Raw genomic sequence first — 20,424 nt, 5'->3', positions numbered from 1 at the left:
GTAGGAGTAATGCTCCTAATAATATATTTAGAGACAAATTTATGTGCAAAATGTAACAATGAGTTGATATTGAAAAAATCGCAAATAATAATATAACCGACGCGATTTTTAAATGTAAGCTGTAAATGTAAGCAAGTTTTCTAGAATTTTCTTGTTCGGTTCTCGCCTTTGGTGTTCCTCCTGTACAATTTCTTATATGGCTAAGTTTATTCATGGTTTCTTACCTGTCTGCGTTTACACTACATGGGTTTTGTTTAATTAGATTTTATTCCTGCAATTAGCCCCATTCACTTTAATATTCGGTTTCTCTCCAGTGATCACACACGATACTTAAACTTTTTTTATTTTTTATTTTTATTTATTTATTTATTCATTTTTTACCGAAGTATCAGTAAATAATGGCTAGAATAGATTTCTCTGCTGCCTCATCATTTATCTTTTACTAGGTTTCTCTTCAGTGATAATATACGATCTATTTAGTCCCATTGCTTTTGCCGAAATATCAGTGAATAGTTAAGCACTGTATGTTTCTCTCCTGCTTGTCTTTTTTGCTATTGTTTCCATATTTCACACTTGTATTATGATTACATCATTTTGTGTTTAATAATTCACTCATATTTATATTCTGTCACTTATGACTTTCTATTACCATTTACTAACATCCTTAGTATTAGAATATATTATAACAAAAAATCCTGAATATATTGAATAATTGGGAATATATCATAGATTAAATATGTGAACACAGAATTCTACTATGGGTTGTACCACCCATCACCAGTCAATTGACAGATCTTAGAGAATGGATTATATGCTTACAATCCTGAAATAATTCTACGCCGTCCAGGTCATTCGGGTAGAACAAAGGCAAACCAGAGTAACATGCTTTTAGTTTTTCCTCGCTCTCATCATCTAGCTTTGCACAAAATTGGCAAAGTAAAAAAAAAAAAAAAAAAAAAAAAGTTGGCTTTTCATCTACATTCAACCTCTTCCTTTAAATTTCTTACCCCCCCCCCCCAAAGAGCGTGGAAAGTTTATTTTATTTATTTTTAATCTACATTCAGTTTTTTCTTTAAATTTCTTTCCAGGTCTCCAAGAGAGTGAGGACCTAAGCTATAGCTTGCTTAGCTTACACATAATTCGGCACTGATTAGTTTTATTAGACAGATATTTCTGTTGTTTCATCAGTTATTTGGTGTAATATCGATGGACAATTAATTGCGTTTACTTTTAGGGAAGGTGTGGATTATAAACTTTGACGGCCTTTGTACGGCTCATACTAACAAATTCTTTAGCAATTATTTTTTACCTACCGTCCGGGGCCCTCCACGAAGTGGGGCCCAGGACGGGGGCACCGCTCGCCCCGCCCTTACGCCGCCACTGTTTGTGGTTAAAAATAAGTAATTGCACAATCATGTAACATATAGGAGTAGTGTTGTCCACGAGACGAGAGGTACACGATGTTCTTGATGACATATTAGGCGAGAAAAAGGTCTTCCAATAGACAAAGGTACATTTTTCGAGACAAAAACATTTTAAGGACACCACTTCGACTCAAGACTCTCCCAAATCGCTTCTCGCGGGCAGTACCATGTAGCAACAACCACGCCTGGATCGATCTAGGAAAAAAATATAGAAGGCTCAAGTGTTAATCTCTATAGCTTTCTATATCTTTCTCTAGTTCAAATATATATATTATAACGTTCTGGTAATAATAATAATAATAATAATAATAATAATAATAATAATAATAATAATAATAATAATAATAATAATAATAATAATAATAATAATAATAATAATAATACACTACTTCCACATGAGCTCTTCCTTTTTAGCCATATGGGTAGCGTACACGCTTTCGGCACGGAACGTCCTGGTTCGATTTATGGTGAGAGCTCATGTGGTATGGATACCACAATAAGCTATGGATCCAAGTTTGTTGCTAAACTTTAATCCAACCTCGGAAGTTAAAAGTGTTTCTACTATGTAATTTCAAAATTCATTTCCACACATTTCGAGATACTGACACTTTTTTATTTAACATGAAGATTTTCGTCATCACATTTGTTTCTTGAGTATAAGCGTCGATTTTTATTATACTTCCAAACTATGCTAAGCGTAAGTGTCAGAAGACTTATAGAACGGCTTTCTCCGTGACCGTCTGTCAACAGGGATTAGGTCATGTAAGAGATATCGAGGTGCGCTTTCTCGAAATCGAATCAGTGTCTCAAGAATAGCTACTATCTCTTCCATTAACTATCCATTCAACTGGTTCAAATTAATCATTCCATGTTTCAACGTTTATTTAGAACGAAAACGGGCAATATACAATAACTATCCCAAACCAGAAGTTGTTCCAAGTTACTATTGCTTCCGATTTCAATACTGATTTCCACAGAGAATAAAATGTTAGGAGATATCGAGATGCGGTTTTCTGAATCGATTTATTGTACAATGAATAGGTCTCACCTTCTTCATTAAAACTCTACTCAAATCGGAAGTGGTTCAAATAATCATTTCCGGTTTTAAAATTTAGTCATACAACAAAAGTGGTATTAGATAACGGTATATGGTGCTCTGCAATAGATTGAGTGTCTCAGTAAAGCATATATTCGCAACCCGCAACACTACCAAAACCGGAAGTGGTTCAAATTTACTATTATTTCTGGTTTGAGTACAGATTTTCATAGGACAAAAACTGTAAGAGATATGAAGATGTTCTTTGTTGCAATTGAATCAGCATCCCAAGAATAGGCCCTATCTCCTTCATTAACCATGTATTCAAACCGGAAGTGATTCAAATTAACCACTTCTAGTTTCAACATTGATCGCCATAGAATAAAAGTGGTACTAGGTCTATGTAGCGGCAAACTGTTTTCTGCAAACGATTCAAGGCGTCAAGAGAACATATCTTCATACCCCACAACACTCTACCAAAGCCGGAATTTACTACTACTTCCCGTTCCAATACTGATTTCCGTAGAGGAAAAACGATAAGAGATATATATCTAGATGCAGAGTTCTGCAACAGATTCAGCTCCCTAAGAGTATGTTCTATCTTCTCCAATAACCGGCTGCTCAATCCGAAAGTGGTTCAAATTAACGATTTCCAGTTTCAACCATTCCCCAAGCACAACGAGTAATGACTTTTTGATATGGATTCATTGCCCAAGGTATATATTCTATCTGTGATCGTATTAATTAATCTATTAGGACCATAGTTAGAGATGTACTACTTCAAGTTTGAGTACTGAATTCCTAGAGTTTGGAAGTCTACCGTACTTTCTCATTATGAAACGAAACTCACTTATTATTGTTTTCAGTGGGTGCTCATCTGCGGTTTTTGAAGAAAAGTTACAACGTTTTTCATTCTAATTTTTTCAACAGATTCAATAGATTAGTGATTATCAATCTAAGGTTTCCCTTTGAGATGCATGAAAGACTATCAACGGAAGGACACTGGCCTCTGAAATTAAATGAACTGTGAAATTAGTTTCAAACTGCAAAGTCGTCAATTTTTTTTTTCACACCAACATTACCTTTTTTTTTTTTTTTATTGAACTTGGACTGAACATTAAAATTTTATTTTCCCATATTAAATGTGTAAGCAGCATTGGACATTGTCTTAACTCTTAAAATTGTAACGTGTAATTAGAATAATTATACTCACTGCTGAAGTTCATTTTATATTACCTAATTATTTTATTGGTATAAAAATGTAACATTCGATATTAATTTCAACGCAGAAATCCAATTTGTGCTAAGTACCCATTAAGAATCTCAAATGAGCGCTGAGTCCTGGAACATCCATGTATTGACGCCTATGGTCCCGAGTGGAACATTTCGTGTCAATCAAATATAAATTAAGAATTTTTCATGCAGACAGTTTCGGATTGTGATAGAATTTATCCTTCTATAGCAATCACTTTCAACTGGATGCTCTGCGACGTCACAGTTTGTTGCTCGTGTTCCCAGCAAATTACAGATAGAAAGCAAGAAAGCAGCAAACATACTGTTGATAAAATACAGTCAAACAAGATAAAGTCAATGGTTTTGCAGATGCACTGTTCGTATATTCGTGATTAATCGAATACTGCCAGCTTTTTTTCTATTCAATTTCACATCATTCCCTCCGTTTCTCTTCTCAACCTATTCTAAGGGGGACATGGTGGCCCAGTAATAGAGCACTTCCTTCTGGTGCGAGAGGCCCTTGGTTCGATCCCCGGCCAAGTAGGATTTTGATGAACAACATCATGTCTGTGGGTTTTCTCGGGATACTCCCGTTTCCTTCAAAATCTCATTTCACCAATTCTTTCATCATCATTCACTTGCCTTAGTCATTGTCTCCCTTAGCCTAACGGGCATAATCATGAGACGTTAAACTGAAAGATTTCATTTCATTTTTTTTAAACTTGCTCTCATTCTCTCTCTCTCTCTCCTGGCTCTGATCGTAAAAGCTTGCTCCTATTGTATATAGACGAGTAGGAAATGATTACTCTGTAGGTATAACAGCAATATGATTTTCACGAGATTATTAAATATCTTAAAAGTATTTTGCTTAATGTATTTATATAGTTTGAGTGTAATAGATATACAAACGCTAATATATAGACCTTAACCGCTGTAACGATTCCTAAAATTCTTACCAGATACACTTTCCCCGAGAGATTTCTTTCTACCTTTCTTGTTTATTTTAATTGCTCGAAGTCCAGAAGTGAAATTATATTTTCGGTTAAAAAATAATGTTAATGTATGTTCCTGACTTTACTTGTACTAACAAATAAAAAGAAAAAAAGTGTAAGCTTTCTTTGGTGAAAATTTGAAGAAATTCGGTTGGGTACTAAGGAAGTTACGACAAAAAGAATGTACAAGAAAATATGTGTTTATAAGGTTAATTCCTCGTTGTACCGCCCACGAGATGATGTTTTAAACTCTAGTCTCAGTTCTTTTGTTTACTAATACACGCACATCATCACAGCACTAAACCATTTTCTCTGTCATTGTGTATTGAACTGTCAATAAACCATTCAACCGAGATATGAATGGTACGCGGCAGTTTGGCCAGTTCGTAAAGAAACTAATACTCCCCCTCTTCTCCGTACGGCAACAAATACTCTCCTCTCCTCTGCTCCTCCGACGAAAAGATTACAACAAGAAGCGTGTGGTTTGTCTATTGTCTCTTTATGTAGAAATGTTATCCATAATGTTGGTAGCCATGACAAACTTCAATGTTCAAACTACAATATTTAAGAAATGTTTAAGCGGAGACAACCTTCATATGGTAGTGGTACGATTTGCTTTGGTTAAGTTCTTAAGTATGAAATTTAATGAGTTGTAATACTATGAAATAACTAGAAAAAGTTCACACTAGACCTCATGACCAAAAAAATTAATTGCGTATTAATTCTTTATTTTTTGTTTATTTACTATGTTACTTTGGAATAACATTTCTATGAACGGTTAGCGTAAATTGATAAAATTTTACTTAAATTCGATCAAAAACCTATCAATTATTAAATATTTTTCGAAAATTATCTGGAAATGAGGACCGTAATAAACCTTCCAAAACGATAGATATGGTATAGATATAACATTTTTAAATAATAAATTAACGAAATTCTCTATGATAATACATCTTGTAATATATTATTATTCTGAACCGGAATTGACCCAAAACAAAAACTTTTTTTGTTCTTCGATTTTTTGACTTCACAGAAAGAAGCTTTGGTGGGTTTTACTGATTCAAAGAGACTTTATTGCTCAAAAAACGCAAAATTCTTTATTTGTGAATCGATAATATAGTAGATAAACCTTTTTATAACTATTTTAATGTAAAATGGTGGAATCAAATCTCACTCCCTTTGAAATAAGAGCCATTTTACAGAAAATACGTAAACTCTGTAAATATTTCATGAAGCAAAATGTTTTAACAAAGAGCGTATATGAAAAGTATTATATTGTTTTATTAATTTTTACTTTTAATCATAAGTAGAATCTTATGATAGACTCAAAATTACAGCTAAATGTCGAATATCTGAAAAGAAAATCAATATCTATTATTGGGACCGAAATAGACCTCGAGCAGCTATAGATAGATAGATAGATAGATAGATAGATAGATAGATAGATATAGTGATTTAAAAAACCAAAACCCGAGCTATAATAAAAAGATGATGCAGAATAAAACCAGGAAGTAGTGTTGCAAGTTAAGCCGGTGTATAGTGATACCAAAATCTTTTAGTTGATGGAACCAAATATGAGCAGATAACTTGTTTCTCTCGAAGTATTAGCAATCAATATTCTTTTCGCTTAAAAACAAGAACTGAGATGCTGCTATAGTAACGGGTTTAGGAATATTTTAAAGCTAGCCAATCAATGCTGAGCGAGGAAAAGATGCGCTTGAATTATTATCAATAGCACTTTGTGGCTAATTGGCGAACAAACAACGTTCTCAATGTAAAGCCTGTTTTCGTGGATGAGAAGAGGTAGATAATAATGCTAAGTAGCAAGACGTAATAGTCATAAATCTCAGTTTTCCTTTTTTATTTATTCTTTTTTTTTATAAAAAAAAAGAAAGAGCGTATTTGTATGTTGTTACTTTGTGGACATTTACCAGAAAACGACTTACTTGTTATGCGATAGATTGAAGAACTTCGCGACCTCAGTTCACTGTCTAGATTTTATGCAAATCTGAACCGTTTTCATTCAAATATTTTTTATTTTATTTTAACTTTTCTAAGAGTGAAGAGCTGTGTAACCGTAAAAGGAAGAAGAACTAGAAGAATTATACAGAGTGAATGAAAAATAACTAGGTATTAAAAAATCTGAATATAAATTCTGTAATATTGATTCTTATGTATAGAAAAACATGCACACATCCTTCGTCACATAAGAAAACACTTCTGTGTTGTTAACAAGTTTCCTCAAACGATCAGGGATACAATTTATCCCTTTTTCACGGAAGTCAATTGAGATGGATGCTGATAATAACCTCTTGAATCTGTGCTTTCGATTCATCCACTGTACGAGGTTTGGACTTGTACACCTCTTCCTTAGTGTAGTCCCACAAAAAAGAAAAAAAATAAAATCACGGAGTGAGGTCTGGACTTCTTGCTGGCCATTTGTGAGGCCCATGCCGTCCAAGTCGACGTCCAGGAAGCTCGTTCATAAACAGATAAGCGGTCCGCCATGTTTCTTTGTATTGCACGTCCTGGTTCCAGCGGTCAGCGATTGAACTAAGTAAAGTAGTCAGTGTGAAACCTTAATAAATGCATAACATAAAGGTCGATCAGGGCAACAGCGCCACATGGTTATAAGTGGTGAATCCTCAGTTGCAGTACTGTTTCAGTCTTCATTATAGAAGTATTCAAAGCTAGGATCACGTGAGAGTAGTATAAGTGCTTGTAGTGTACTACGCATACTGAAGAAAGAAAAGTTGCGTGTGTACATTCCAAGGTAGGTGCAGCAGCTGTGATGATGACGCATACCGGGATTTATGAGTGGTATTGTTTGATTGGATGAAGCACAATTCAAACTTAATTGAACCGTTAGTAGGTATAATTGTATGTACTGAGCTGAAGATGATTTCCACATCATTTTTGAAAAGGTGTAAATGTTTGGTGTAGTTTTGTCTTCTAGGGCCTTTCCGTTGTGACGGTACTGTAACTGGAGAAAAGCGCTTAATAGTGCTTGCTGATTCTACTTTCCCTGCCATTCGTGCGATGTACGGAAATGACAGGTTTTATTACCAACAAGATGGCGCCCTGTCCCACTATCATAGGGATGTGCGAGCATACGTGGATCAAAATGTATAAGGCCAGTAGATAGGATGCAGGAGACCAATCGAGTTTAATTCACGTGCTCCAAATCTTTGTTGCTTGACTTTTTCTTATGAGACACAGTAAAATATGAGTATACCGTCGTAAAGTACGTAACGTGGATACATTTTGGGATGAGATTCAAAAGGTTTACGCAGAAACCCCATTGGACACTTTAGTGCGAGATACTGAAGAAGTCACTCGTACTCAGAAATGTATCGATGTTAAAGGCCAGCATTTTGAACTAGGGATGGCCATTTCCGGAAAAAGAGTTTTCCGGTTTCCGGAAATCACATTTTCCGTTTTCCGTTTTTCCGGAAAATTTTCCGTCTTTCGATTTTCCGGAAAATTTTCCGTTTTTCCGGAAAATTTTCCGTTTTCCGATTTTCCGGAAAATTTTCCGTTTCCGTTTCTCCGGAAAATTTTCCGTTTTCCGATTTTCCGGAAAATTTTCCGTTTTCCGATTTTCCGGAAAATTTTCCGTTTCCGTTTTTCCGGAAAATTTTCCGTCTTTCGTTTTCCGGAAAATTTTCCGTTTCCGATTTTCCGGAAAATTTTCCGTCTTTCTAATTTTCCAGTTTCCGGAAGAATTATATTCCGTTTTCCCTGAAAATGTAGTCATCCCTAGTCTGTAGGAAGTTTAACCTTTTAAAGAGTTCTGGTATATTTATATATCATGGCGTACTATCGTCTTTGACCGCTTATTTAGGTTCTATAACAGGTATTTAAGCCGGGATTTTTTTTATTTTTCAAGTCAAGGATAGACCAAAGAACACCGCAGATGCGTTTTGGAACCGGATAGTCAACTTGGCGGCGCCAAGTGGTGCGAAGGGACGTGACTTTTTTCTTAAGGCAATTTTTTTCAAAACTTTTTCACGCCTTTAGTTTTCAAGATATCAGATTGAAACTTGCTTAAGGATTATGTGTAGACCTACCTTTGGGTATTTATCAATTTTTTTAGATCCCTACGTGAAACCGGGGACGGGCCCGAGGGGCGCAAGTGTTACGAAGGGGTGATTTTTTCAGAAAAATTCCGTTTTTTTTTTTCGATTTTCCGGTTAAGGTTTATGATACCGACACGTGGTACCGTTGGTAAGTATGCTCTATCGTGAGAAAAACGAGGTATGAACCATGATCCTACGATAAATAGTAAGGAAGCAGTAGCTGTTTGAGTGAAAGTCTAAAATTTTGGACATCCTTAAAGGGTTAAATTTCTTGCAATCTGACGTCTTTGTTACATTTCTATTTGATAATTCATTGTTAAGAGCTCTTCTTTGTTCTATCAATCTCTCAAGCATTTCATGTATGCTGTTCCACCGAGTTTTAACTTGCTGTATAAGGAAATGTACTTCCAATCCTAATAACCTTTACTGTTTTTCCAGTTCTGACGTTGCCAACGTACTATATTTAAAGTGGGAAACAATCCGACTAACAACACTTAACATTTTCTCGATTTTCTCTATTGCAAGTCCCTTAATTATAGAGAGTTTAGGGTCTGAGCAAAACAACATATGCTTGCATACGGAAGGTCTCGTACCGCACTTGTGATATTACTAGCATTGTCATAGACAATTGCATGTATTTTATCTAAAATATTCCACTACTGTGCAACATGGGCTAAGTGCTGAGTTAGGTTTACCCTTGTGTGCCTCACTTCTATTTCAATTATTTGAAGGACTGAACTTATTGAACTCAGATGGAAGAATATAGTGGGTTGTGATTGTAATATAACTTTTCGTAGCCTGCGAAGCCCAGCTATCTGTTGTCAAATCAATCGATTCCGCAGCCACACTTCTCCTTAGAAAACAAGGCCTCAATACGGCGAGTTAGGCCTACCGCTCACTGGCGACAAAACAGTTGCGCAACTATCTCGTCGCTGTCGCCTGCAGTCAGCAACTTCACGGAGACAAAACAGTTTTGTTGCCATACCCTCGCTCACTGGCGACGGCAACAGAAAAGTTGCCGAGCATTTGATATCACAATTTACATAATCGGCAACCGGAACAGTTCACATAATCGCTATTTTCGGACATTAAAAAAAACTCCCGCCCATTCCAATGGTTAAATAAATAAATTTAAATAAACTTTCGAAGGTAGCGTCAACAGGGGCGTTATTTCAGACTTCACTTGAGGGGGGCAAGAGCACCACCGACATAAGACTTTCACGTTTTGTACTAGTATATTAGTAGACAATTGATTAAAGTATATGTATTCCTCAAACTCTTGGGGAGCAATTGCACCTCCTGCCCCCCTAAATGACGTCCCTGAATGTCAGTGAGTGACAAAAATAACAGCATTGTGTAAGCTAATACGAACGGGAACAATTATTCGAATCAAAAGATAACAAGAATAACAACAATATAAAACGACTGGAAATAACTAACAGAACGAAACTAACAAAAGCGGCAATCCGACAACACTGTACAGTAACTGTACTCTCACTATTCTACGTATAGCCATAAAATAAAAATTGGCTTTCTTCGTTCTTCCCGCGTATTCTTCACGTTTTAAAATCGGCCATTTTTATACAGTACAGTTTTTTTTTATTTTTTATAATTGAAATGGAAAGAAACTTGAAAATGATAATTTTATCTGTATTTTTTTCTAGTTGTGGGAAATTAATGAAAGTAGTAGTGTGTAGCATGACAGCGATATGTCATTATCAAAAAATGTACCTACGTGTGTTGTTTTTTCTTGGCTGGAAAGCTCATTCTAGTTTCTTATAACAGCGAAACACACTTCCTTCCATAATTTCTTCTTTATATAAATTTCTTCTTTAACGCTGAGCGTTTCTCTATTTCCTCAATTAATTTTTCATAGTCTTTATCACTAAAGACATGCTAGTCACTAATCAAAGAATGTATTAGTTTCCATTGCGAACACTTCTTTACACGCGCTACACACGGAACGAACTGTTACGTGAAAAAAACTTGTAGAAAACATTTATTTTTTACCTTTCTATTTGGAGGTACCTCGGCAACTTTTCTGTCGCCGTCGCCTCAGTGAGCGGACTCCCATAAGACTCAATGCATTTTTAGATGTTGCGCAACTGTTCCGTCGCCGAGCTGTTGCCCTGCTGTCGCCCTGCTTGGCGACACCTCGGCAACTTTTCTGTCGCTGTCGCCTCAGTGAGCGGACTCCCATAAGACTCAATGCATTTAGCCAGAGCAACAAGATAGTTGCCCGACAAAATGTTGCCAGTGAGCGGTAGGCCGTACAGTTTGCCTGGATGGTGAGTGGTAACTTGGTTCTACTTCATTCATAAATTCAAGAAACCGAATTGCTTCAACGAAAGACAAAGGAAGAAGAATCCTTTGGTACCGTATTACTTATTTTACTATCAAGCACCTCTGCTCTTGCGGAAGAACAAGGTTTAGGGTCTCTGAGATCAGACAGAATTCTTTTCTGTTTCTTACGTACTACACTGAGAAAAATCCGTTATCCGGACAGCGGTATGTTGTACAAATATATGGAATCCTTACGTTTAGTACGGAAATCTGTATGGAGCATACGTTATCCATATACTACATAATTACTGCCTTTTTCTCACTTAGATATTACATCATGTTGCTGCAGGATGTCTGACATCGAACAAACTTCCGTATATTACATATGTATACGTATATTATATACGTCAGCTATATATTTCATACATCCATCTGTATGTGAGATTCTGACCGCCCATGGACAGTTCTTTCTTTCATCATGAGTGACGTCATTGAACAAAGAACAACTGTCGTTTTCTTGCGGGTCGGTTTATGCATATCGTGTCACGGCGTGGGAGGTCGTAACACCCTTCATTCTATATCTTCTACTTTATACTTTTAATACTTTACTACGTAACACGATCTTATTAATTTATTATACGCTTCATATATTTACTAACTATCCAACGATATTTGTTGCCTCGGGCATTAAATTGGTGAAGAAGAAGAAGAAGAAGAAGAGTCATTTACTGAACTAGGTTTGTTTACAGCTAAAAAGAACAAAGGAAGGAAACAAAAGCCTGAGTAAGTACAATAGTTAACTATAACATTAATTAAATATTCCTTTAATTACCGATTACTTTAGTATAACTCTCTTTAAGCTTAATAAATCACTAACATGTTAACGTGACTTCTGGTTGCAACTCTTCCTATTTTAACCCGTTAGTTAAGAAGAAAGAATGGGCGAATCTGAATTTTGAGAATTCTTTGAACATTGGCGCTTATAAACTTTTTCTACATTTCAAGGTGCACAAAGTAAATGTTGTGTTTATTTATTTCTTTTTAGACGGTCCCTTCCTCGGAGGAGAATTACTATAACATAGAGTAAATCTCATAACTTCATAACATGTTTGCTTAGAAACCGTTTTCAGCGCGAATATCGTCTTCGTGTAGTCTAAAAGACTGTTAGCCATTTTTGCTAGAATATTTTCACATAAAGCTTTTTGTTTAACGTCCTGCGATTATCCACCAAGGTGATGATGAGATAGGTGATAATGGTTGCAAAAAGAAAGTGGGGTGGAACGGAAGAATCTTAAGAGTAATCACGCACACAGTGTTTGCCCACCAAAAGCTCACTTGACAGTAGCTGGAATCGACCCATGGACCCAAGGCGTCAGAGGTGAGAACTCTACCGGGTCCAAGATTTGTTTCGTGAAACACTCTGAAGGGAGGGAATCAATTTGTAAAAATAGTCGAGTAGCACAGAGAGTTAAGGCACCAAATGTGATGGGGCGGAAATTATTATCAGTCAACTTTACTTAGTTTTACTATGCATGCAAATTTACTAGCTTATCTGACCTACTTGTAAGCGCGTAACATTCCAGTTTTTGACGTTTCAAATCTGAAAATATTATGTTGATAGGTTTTCGTGATAAATACTTTCAATATAGAAAAGTAATTCACGTGAAATATATTTACGACGTTAGACGGTCTGTTACTTACAACTCATGGTTTATAAAAGGTATAAATAATACAATGTATATATGTACTGTATGCTGTACACTTATAACATGAAAAAAAGTTTGCAATTTTATTAATAGAGGCCATGATGGGTTAGTGGTAAGGCCTTTACCTCTGGCACATGGGGTCCTTGGTTCGATCCCAACTCGCGCCAAGTGAGCTTTGTGGTGGACAAATGTCGTGTGCATGTTTTTTCTCGGGGTTCTCCCGTTTCCACCCACTTTCTTCATTCCACCATTTCACTCATCTCTCATCATCACTGTCTCCTTTAGCCTAGCCAGCATAAACGTGGGATGTAAAACTTAGAGATTTCATTTCATTTCATTTTTGAAGTAGTGACTTCGACTTTATTCAGCGGGGGTGGTGGCTCAGTGATAGAGTGTTCACCTCCGGTGCTTGACGACCCTGGTTCGATCTCAGCTCGCGTCTAGTGGACTTTGTGGTGGACAAACACCGTGCTCTTGGTTTCTCTCGGGGGTTCTCCCGTTTCCTCCCACTTTCTTCATTCCACCATTTCACTCATTTCTCATTATTGCCGTCTCCTTTAGCCTAACCGGCATATCCCTGGGGCGTTAAACTTAAAGATTTCATTTCATTTCATTTTATTCAGCGGAAAGTCAAAGTTTGGTTTGGAAAAAATCATCGAAATTTATTTTATTTCTTCGGAAAATTCGATTACGTCATTTACGTGTTTTAGTTCTTCTAATGTCCTTTTAACACGCAACCACCGAGTTATGTCACTGCTTGTGAAGTATTGCTTAAATTGGAGCTTTTGTACGGGGCAACTGTAGTTGCTTCCTCTAAAACAGTCGCCGCCACCGTTAGCTTTAGAACAACTGTCTCGAGCAACTCTTCGTACCCGGCAGTCGTGAAGAAGCATTGTGTTAAATGGAAGGATTCGTACGGGGACACGGCAGTTGACGCCACCGTACAAGCTTCCAATGTACCTTTTTTTTTTTTAAAAAAAATCTTAGTTGGAGTACTGATCACAGGCGAAAAAAGCGGAGTTGTTTATCACTTTATTTTACGTCACATACTGGAGTTCTCCGATGTCTTAAAACAACTATAGACTATTCCTATATTCTATATATATTACAATGCAGTATCATCCCTGTGATGAACGCATAAGATACCAGGATTACATTGTTGCCTTCTTTATATTTATACCATCTTCCAAATTACGTTTATAATACTGATCTTTCTGTAATACAACGTGCCCATGGAAGCTAACTAGTCGTCTATTACGTTTTGTTTTATGTATATGAAGCATACATATTAATCATCCGATTTGCAGCCACCTCTAAAGCATTTCTGGATGTATGTTATTATTATTATTGAGTTGAGTTGATTTTGAGTTTAACGTCCCTTTAAGCAGCGAGGCTATATGAGACGGGACCTACTGATTAACGTGGAATTCGAACCACATGAACTCCTGCCAAGAATCGAATCCGGGTCTCTCATGCCAAAGGCGCGTACGCTAACCGCTTAACCACGAAGAAACTCATTATTATTATTATTATTATTATTATTATTATTATTATTATTATTATTATTATTATTATTATTATTATTATTATTATTATTATTATTATTATTATTATTCAACCACTAAAGAAAGAAGCAAAGGAGGAAAATATGTTGTTGACCAAACCAAACATACATCGATGGGATTCAGGAGCGTCATTTCAGATTTTGCTTGGGGGGGGGGGGGGCAAGACCTCTTGATATAAGTAAAATTTTGCGTTTTCTTACTGATTTAATACTATTCTATTGATAAAATCTATATAAATCTCAATCTCAGGGGCGCAATTGCCCCTCCCTGCCCTCTCTAAATGACACCCCTGATGGGATTCCTCATGGCCAAGTAGTTAGAACTTCGCTGCCTATGCAGAACAGGTTTGATTCTCGATGGTAGGTACTGTGGTTTGAGAAATGAAATGAATTGAAATGAAATCTTTCAGTTTAACGTCCCATACTTATGTCCGCTAGGGTAAGGGAGACGATGATCAAAGTAAGTGAATGATGATGGAAGAATTGATGGAATGAGAATGTTGGAGGGAAAGGAGTACCCCGAGAAAATCCACGCACACGATGTTGCCCACCCCAAACTTACTTGGTCGAGGATCGAACAAGGGACCTCACGCCACAGAGACAAGGATCTACCACTGAGCCACCGTGATCTCTAATGTGGTTTGAATGAAAGCTACGGATCTACGTCTAATATAGCCTAGTAGCCTCGGTGCTGTATCTTTGAAAATGAAATGAAATCTTTAAGTTTAACGTCCCACGGTTATGCCGGTTAGGCTAAAGGAGACGGTGATAATGAGAAATGAGTGAAATGGTGGAATGAAGAAAGTGGGAGGAAACGGGAGAACCCCGAGAAAACCCACGAGCACGGTGTTTGTCCACCACAAAGTCCACACGGCGCGAGCTGGGATCGAACCAGGGACCCCAAGCACCGGAGGTGAACGCTCTACCAATGAGACACCGCGCCGCCTGCTGTATCTTTCCATGTATATCTTGTGTACTAACAACCCAGTCCCACTACAGAAAAAATACGTGGGTATTGAAAGGTTTAAAAAACAACAGAGAAAACAAGTAATATATCAGTGTCTGCTATCAGTTGCTTGACGTAAAAAGCATTTTTTTTTTATTTCCATTGCCCAATAGTAAAATTGCCCGTAGGGGTTACTAACTGGTGGATCCTTTTCATTGGTAGCATTAGCGGGCGGGTTGTCATTATTTTTGTAATACCCAGAATTCAGTAGCATAGAAGCGACTTAGCTTCGTCTTGGCTTGACATTTGATGTGCAAAATTAGTATAAGAAGGAGAGTGGAAGCATTTTTGATCGTGGTCACTCACCTAGGATTTCAAGTAAGTTGGTTTTCCTGCACTAGAAGATCTACTATTTTACATTTCAATTAGTTTTGTTTTACTTTCACCTCAGTGCTGCGAGATTCCGTAAGCTCGTTTGTTTTTTATTTACGTAAATGTATGAAGGTATGTTTATAGAAGTAGCAGTTTGTGTAGACTACGTTAATCTTTCTTTTCTTTTCTTTTTTTTTTTAAAGTTTAATGTCCCACGATTATGCACTGGGGCTGAGGGAGACTGATTATGAAATGAATGATTATGTTGGAATAACGAAAGTGGGAGGAAACGAGAGAACTCTGTGGAAAAAAGGGCCATGGTATTTGTTCATCACAAAGCACTTGGGAACAGTGTAGACCTATTTATTCCGTTAAGCCCCAATAGCTCTTCAACTTTGACAGTAATTACGGGGAAGGTTCTAGAATGCTGGTGCGCATATATAAGTAAAGAGAGTTGGTACCCAGGATGGTTACTTTCTTCATCAAAGCTCAATATTCAATTCACATAGTAATGCCAAGTGAGCGATAGCGAGTCAAGATTACTTAGTAGTCAGGGTGATTATTTTATTACGATTGAGTGGTTCTATTAAAAAGGAAAAAAAAAAAAAAACTGGCATAATTACGTATAAATATATTTTGGTTAGGTTTGCTTAATTTTCGTTCACTGGTAAGAGTGCACTTTGAGCAGAACAAGTGATTTTGGGTATCTTTTAGTTTCTCCCCCAATCCTGCAAATATAAGATCTCCAGTGTTACTTACTAAGGGAAATATAACTGAGCGAGTGACAGCAAGCGAACGGGGTTAGACACCCCGCAGGGCTCGGTTTAGTATTGGTTCCTATGAATGTTCTGTTTAAAGTGCATTTTTACCGGTTCACTTACATAGTAGGTCTGGACCGACGGAGTTTATGGTACTTAACCTTGGAACAAGGATTGAACAGGGAGTAATTCCTCACGTCAGAAGTGACCACACTACCACTGAGCCACCGTGGTCCGAGCTCTCATTTCATAACTTAAATATCATACAATATTGACTGTTGGATTAAGTCATTTGAAATCTTGGAGCATTTTGAAATTACTCAAAGGTGTATATAGGTTGCATAAAATATTTTTTCTTTACGTAAGTAATCGAAAAAAATGTCCTATGTTGGTTGAGGAACGTATCTTCACATAGAGTAGTATAACACGGTCATGTCCGTAGCTAGGATGTAAGCCAGGAGAGAGGGCTTGAGAACCCTTTTTGACCATCTTCAGGCCTTCTTGAAACTTTCAGCTTATTGGTATGTATATATGAAAGTAAAATGAGCTCAAATTAGCTTCCACAAAAAATTAACTCATTCCCTTGCCTTAGTAGTTTGAAATATTAGAAATTAGTAATATAATTTTGAATAGTTAGTGATATGCGATGGTTCTAGCTTATGACGAACTGGTTCCTTGAAATCTCTGGTTAGTTCATATTTGGTCTAGAAAACATAATTTTCAAAATTAAAACATGTTTTCATTGTTTTGGATACATAAATTTGGAATTTAGGTATACATTCCTCCCCTCCCATCTGCGTTAACTTGATATGGAGAGTTGGCGTGTTTGCTATTTGTATTTGTCTTGGCACTTGATTTGGTTACTAAACCATAGTTGAAAGCCATGGGTATGCCCGCAAGCCGCCACGAGTCTGCAACGGACGTTAAAGCAAATGCCTGACATGGGTTCGAATGCCAGGCAGTTTAATTTCACCTTTCACAGTGAGACTATTGTAGGATTGGACTGGGTTCATATTCTGTGCTTGGTAAAAACGTAAAACAACTGAATTTTAACTTGGACAGATGCTATAGATGTTATGAGACAGAGCATGTTATATATTGATAAGTAATAGTAAAGATATAATGTGGTTACTAACAGCAACGTGAAGACCACATAGTAGTTGGTAACTGTATTTTTTTTTTGTTTTACGAGTGGTGGTTCACGGTATGATAACCAGATTTGATCAATCAAGTACTTGTATTACATTTTATTACGTTACAAGCAGTGGCGGATCTAGCCCGGGGCCGGGGGCGCTAGGCCCCCCAGTTTTTTGAGTGACAGATATAATTTAAGGTATTATTAATATTTCTTTCAAAGTTTATAGTAAACTCATGATATACCTACCATAGTCTGGGTTCTGCCCCCCCCCCCCAGTTTTTACCTTCTAGATCAGACTCTGGTTACAAGCGGGACGTAAAACTGAAAGATGTTTTACTTTGTTTCCATGCGTTTTCTTTATAGCTGTGCCCAACCTGGGCTAATGCGCCTGCCTGCATTCCCTAATGTCACGAAGATAATTGGGTCTACTTCTTTAGTTGGTATAGTTTAAGGGCACCGTCATAAAAATCGTTCCGTGATATTGGTGTGTACCAGTGGCGTATTTACGATTTTGTTCGGGAGGGGCTTTGTTAACTTTCGGGGGGGGGGCTTTGCCTGGAAATGTGAAAATTCTGCAAGATATTTCATTTACTTTACTAAGTAAGATTTTGGGGAGGGCTTAAGCCCGGAAGCCACCCCCCTAAATACGCCACTGGTGTGCACAGTTCACGATTTCAGATAAACTGCGTTAAATAGCATACTATATACCCTGTTGGCATTTAGAATAAGATTCCTTCTCAATTCTTTACACTAATTTGATTTCTACTATAAATTAAATATATTGTTACTTTGTATTTTAGTAGTCTTCCCCACTGGTCTAGTGATTTCCGTGTGGCCTTGCTAAACGTGGCCCCTCGTCCGATTCTCGGTGGGAGAGTGGAAACAAATTACTTCCATAAACGCGTTCACTTCTATTAATTGTCAGTCTCTTTTGGCCTAAGGTCGTAGCTGTGCGACATGAAAAAAGAAAAATAATTTTTAATTCCCTAGTTTTGGTTTTGTGTAGGTCTACTTGCTGGAGTTGAGACCTTCAACGGAACAGTAAGTTATAGAATTTATAACTAGTTTAATCAGTCGGAAATTATTCCGGTTCCTTGAGATTCATTCGGTTATTAGTTTTTCTTCATAGTATTGTTTCACTATTTCTAGAAGGAATTAGGTATTAACAAAGCAACTAATACGCAAAAACTCGCTATGCTAGGCTTTGATTCACTTGAATTATTTCTCCTATTCCGTTTGTGTTTTGATCCCCAGTTGCGCACATTCTAGTGTTTTGTTTTGAGGCCAGGCCCGTAAGTAGAGGGGGAGGCTAGTGGGCAACTGCCCCCTAAACTTTTCATGGCCCCTCCAGACCTCAATACAGAAAACACAATTTAGATATTTGTAAGAGAAGTTTTGATGACTTGCCCCCCTAATATATTCATGGTCCCTCTAAACATATGTGGCTGGTTTCGGGCCTGCTTGAGACTACGTTTACCCTGTTGTATCCAGGTGGGAAGTGCAGTAACTCGAAGGGTTCAAATGAAGCTTCTTACGAGAGGGTGACTTTTCTAGATATACAATCAAAGCTATTTATATCTCAGTGATGCAATACGAGGGTTGCACTGAAAGTTTCGGGAAAATGATAGAACGCAAGAACATGAAAGTGCATTTTTTTATTGCTTTTGAAAGTACTCCCCATGAATAGCAGTGCATTTTCATGCGATAGAACCAAATCTTGAAACAGGTATGCCACTCCGAGGTTGGTATCTGTGAAACCTGCAGTTTGTATGTCTCGATGGCTTCTTCTGGAGGTGCAAAAGCGCTTCCCACGCAACATGTTCTTTATTGTTGGGAACAAAAAGAAATCACTGGGAACTAAATCAGGGAAATAAGCCGGATGTCATGACTTCGCTTTCCTGGTCCAGAAAATCATTTGTGGCAGCTGCTGTGTGCGAGCTCGTATAGTCGTGTGCAGAATGATACGACGGTTGAACTGTTTGCTCACATTCAGTACTTCTGATAGACATATGGTTGTGTACCATTCTGCATTGACTGTTCTGCAATTCTCCAATGGTACAGTTGCAATATGACCTGATTTACCAAAAACTTATGCAATCGTTTGTTTGGAGGCACAGTGTGCATGAACAACTTTGATTGGTTTAGGTTCTCGCGGAACACCCACACAGCAGATTGTCGTTTAGTTTCCGGTTCGTACGTATATATCCAAGTTTCATTACCTGCTCCAATGTTAAACACCGAATTAGATGATCCAGACTTGAACAGTTTCGTTATAACTTTGCACCACTTTACACGGGCGTCTTTTGTGCGCGACTTAAATTGTGTGGGATCCAACGAGTGCAAAGTTTTTTTACACGTAAATAATAGTGCAATATTATTTGTATTTGGCTCATTACAATGCCTAAGATTTCCTGAATTTCGCGATAAGTCACATGCCAATCAGTGTTCATAATTTCACGAACAGCAGCAACGTTTTTGGGCACAATGACTGTCGATGGACTACCTGCACAATCTCCATCAGTCAGGCTGAGCTGACCACACGTGAATTCCTGAAACCACCTGTAAATTGTCTGAGATGGGGCTTCATCAGGAAAAGTAAGTTATCTGATGAACACATTGTTGTTGTGTTAACCCTTGCCGAATATCGTAATAAATCATAATACGAAAATGCTCTCTCATCAGGTCAATTTTTGTTCACGATCACCTCACTTCAAACTAGTGCCCTGCAACGACAAAGACTGAGAGTTATAGAGTTATATACGGTTTATCTTTAGAGTGAACACTATTAAATTACTTAGAGAGGGGAAATCTTCCTCATCCTCCCGTTCATTCGAATCTTCTGGAAGCTCATGTGGTGCGTATTCCACGTTAAAGATCTAGAACCAAGTCTCAG

General features: G+C 37.3%; 1 protein-coding gene and 1 long non-coding RNA gene across 9 annotated transcripts in view; both read left to right on the top strand.

Annotated features, from left to right (window-relative positions):
• Dys (Dystrophin) overlaps positions 1 to 20,424 on the top strand; it is a 1,830,839-nt gene that overhangs the window by 288,661 nt on the left and 1,521,754 nt on the right. The window lies entirely within an intron of this gene.
• Positions 15,014 to 20,424, top strand: part of LOC145668021 (uncharacterized) — an 18,948-nt gene continuing 13,537 nt past the window's right edge. The window contains exon 1 of the long non-coding RNA XR_014127944.1: positions 15,014 to 15,641. This is a non-coding gene — a long non-coding RNA (uncharacterized LOC145668021). The remainder of the gene's footprint in view (positions 15,642 to 20,424) is intronic.

This window comes from Thermobia domestica, chromosome 1, assembly GCF_964235325.1.
Source record: "Thermobia domestica chromosome 1, izTheDome1.hap1.1, whole genome shotgun sequence".
NCBI lineage: Eukaryota > Metazoa > Arthropoda > Insecta > Zygentoma > Lepismatidae > Thermobia > Thermobia domestica.
Note: the sequence above shows the minus strand (reverse complement) of the source record. Positions and strands in the feature narration are given on the sequence as shown.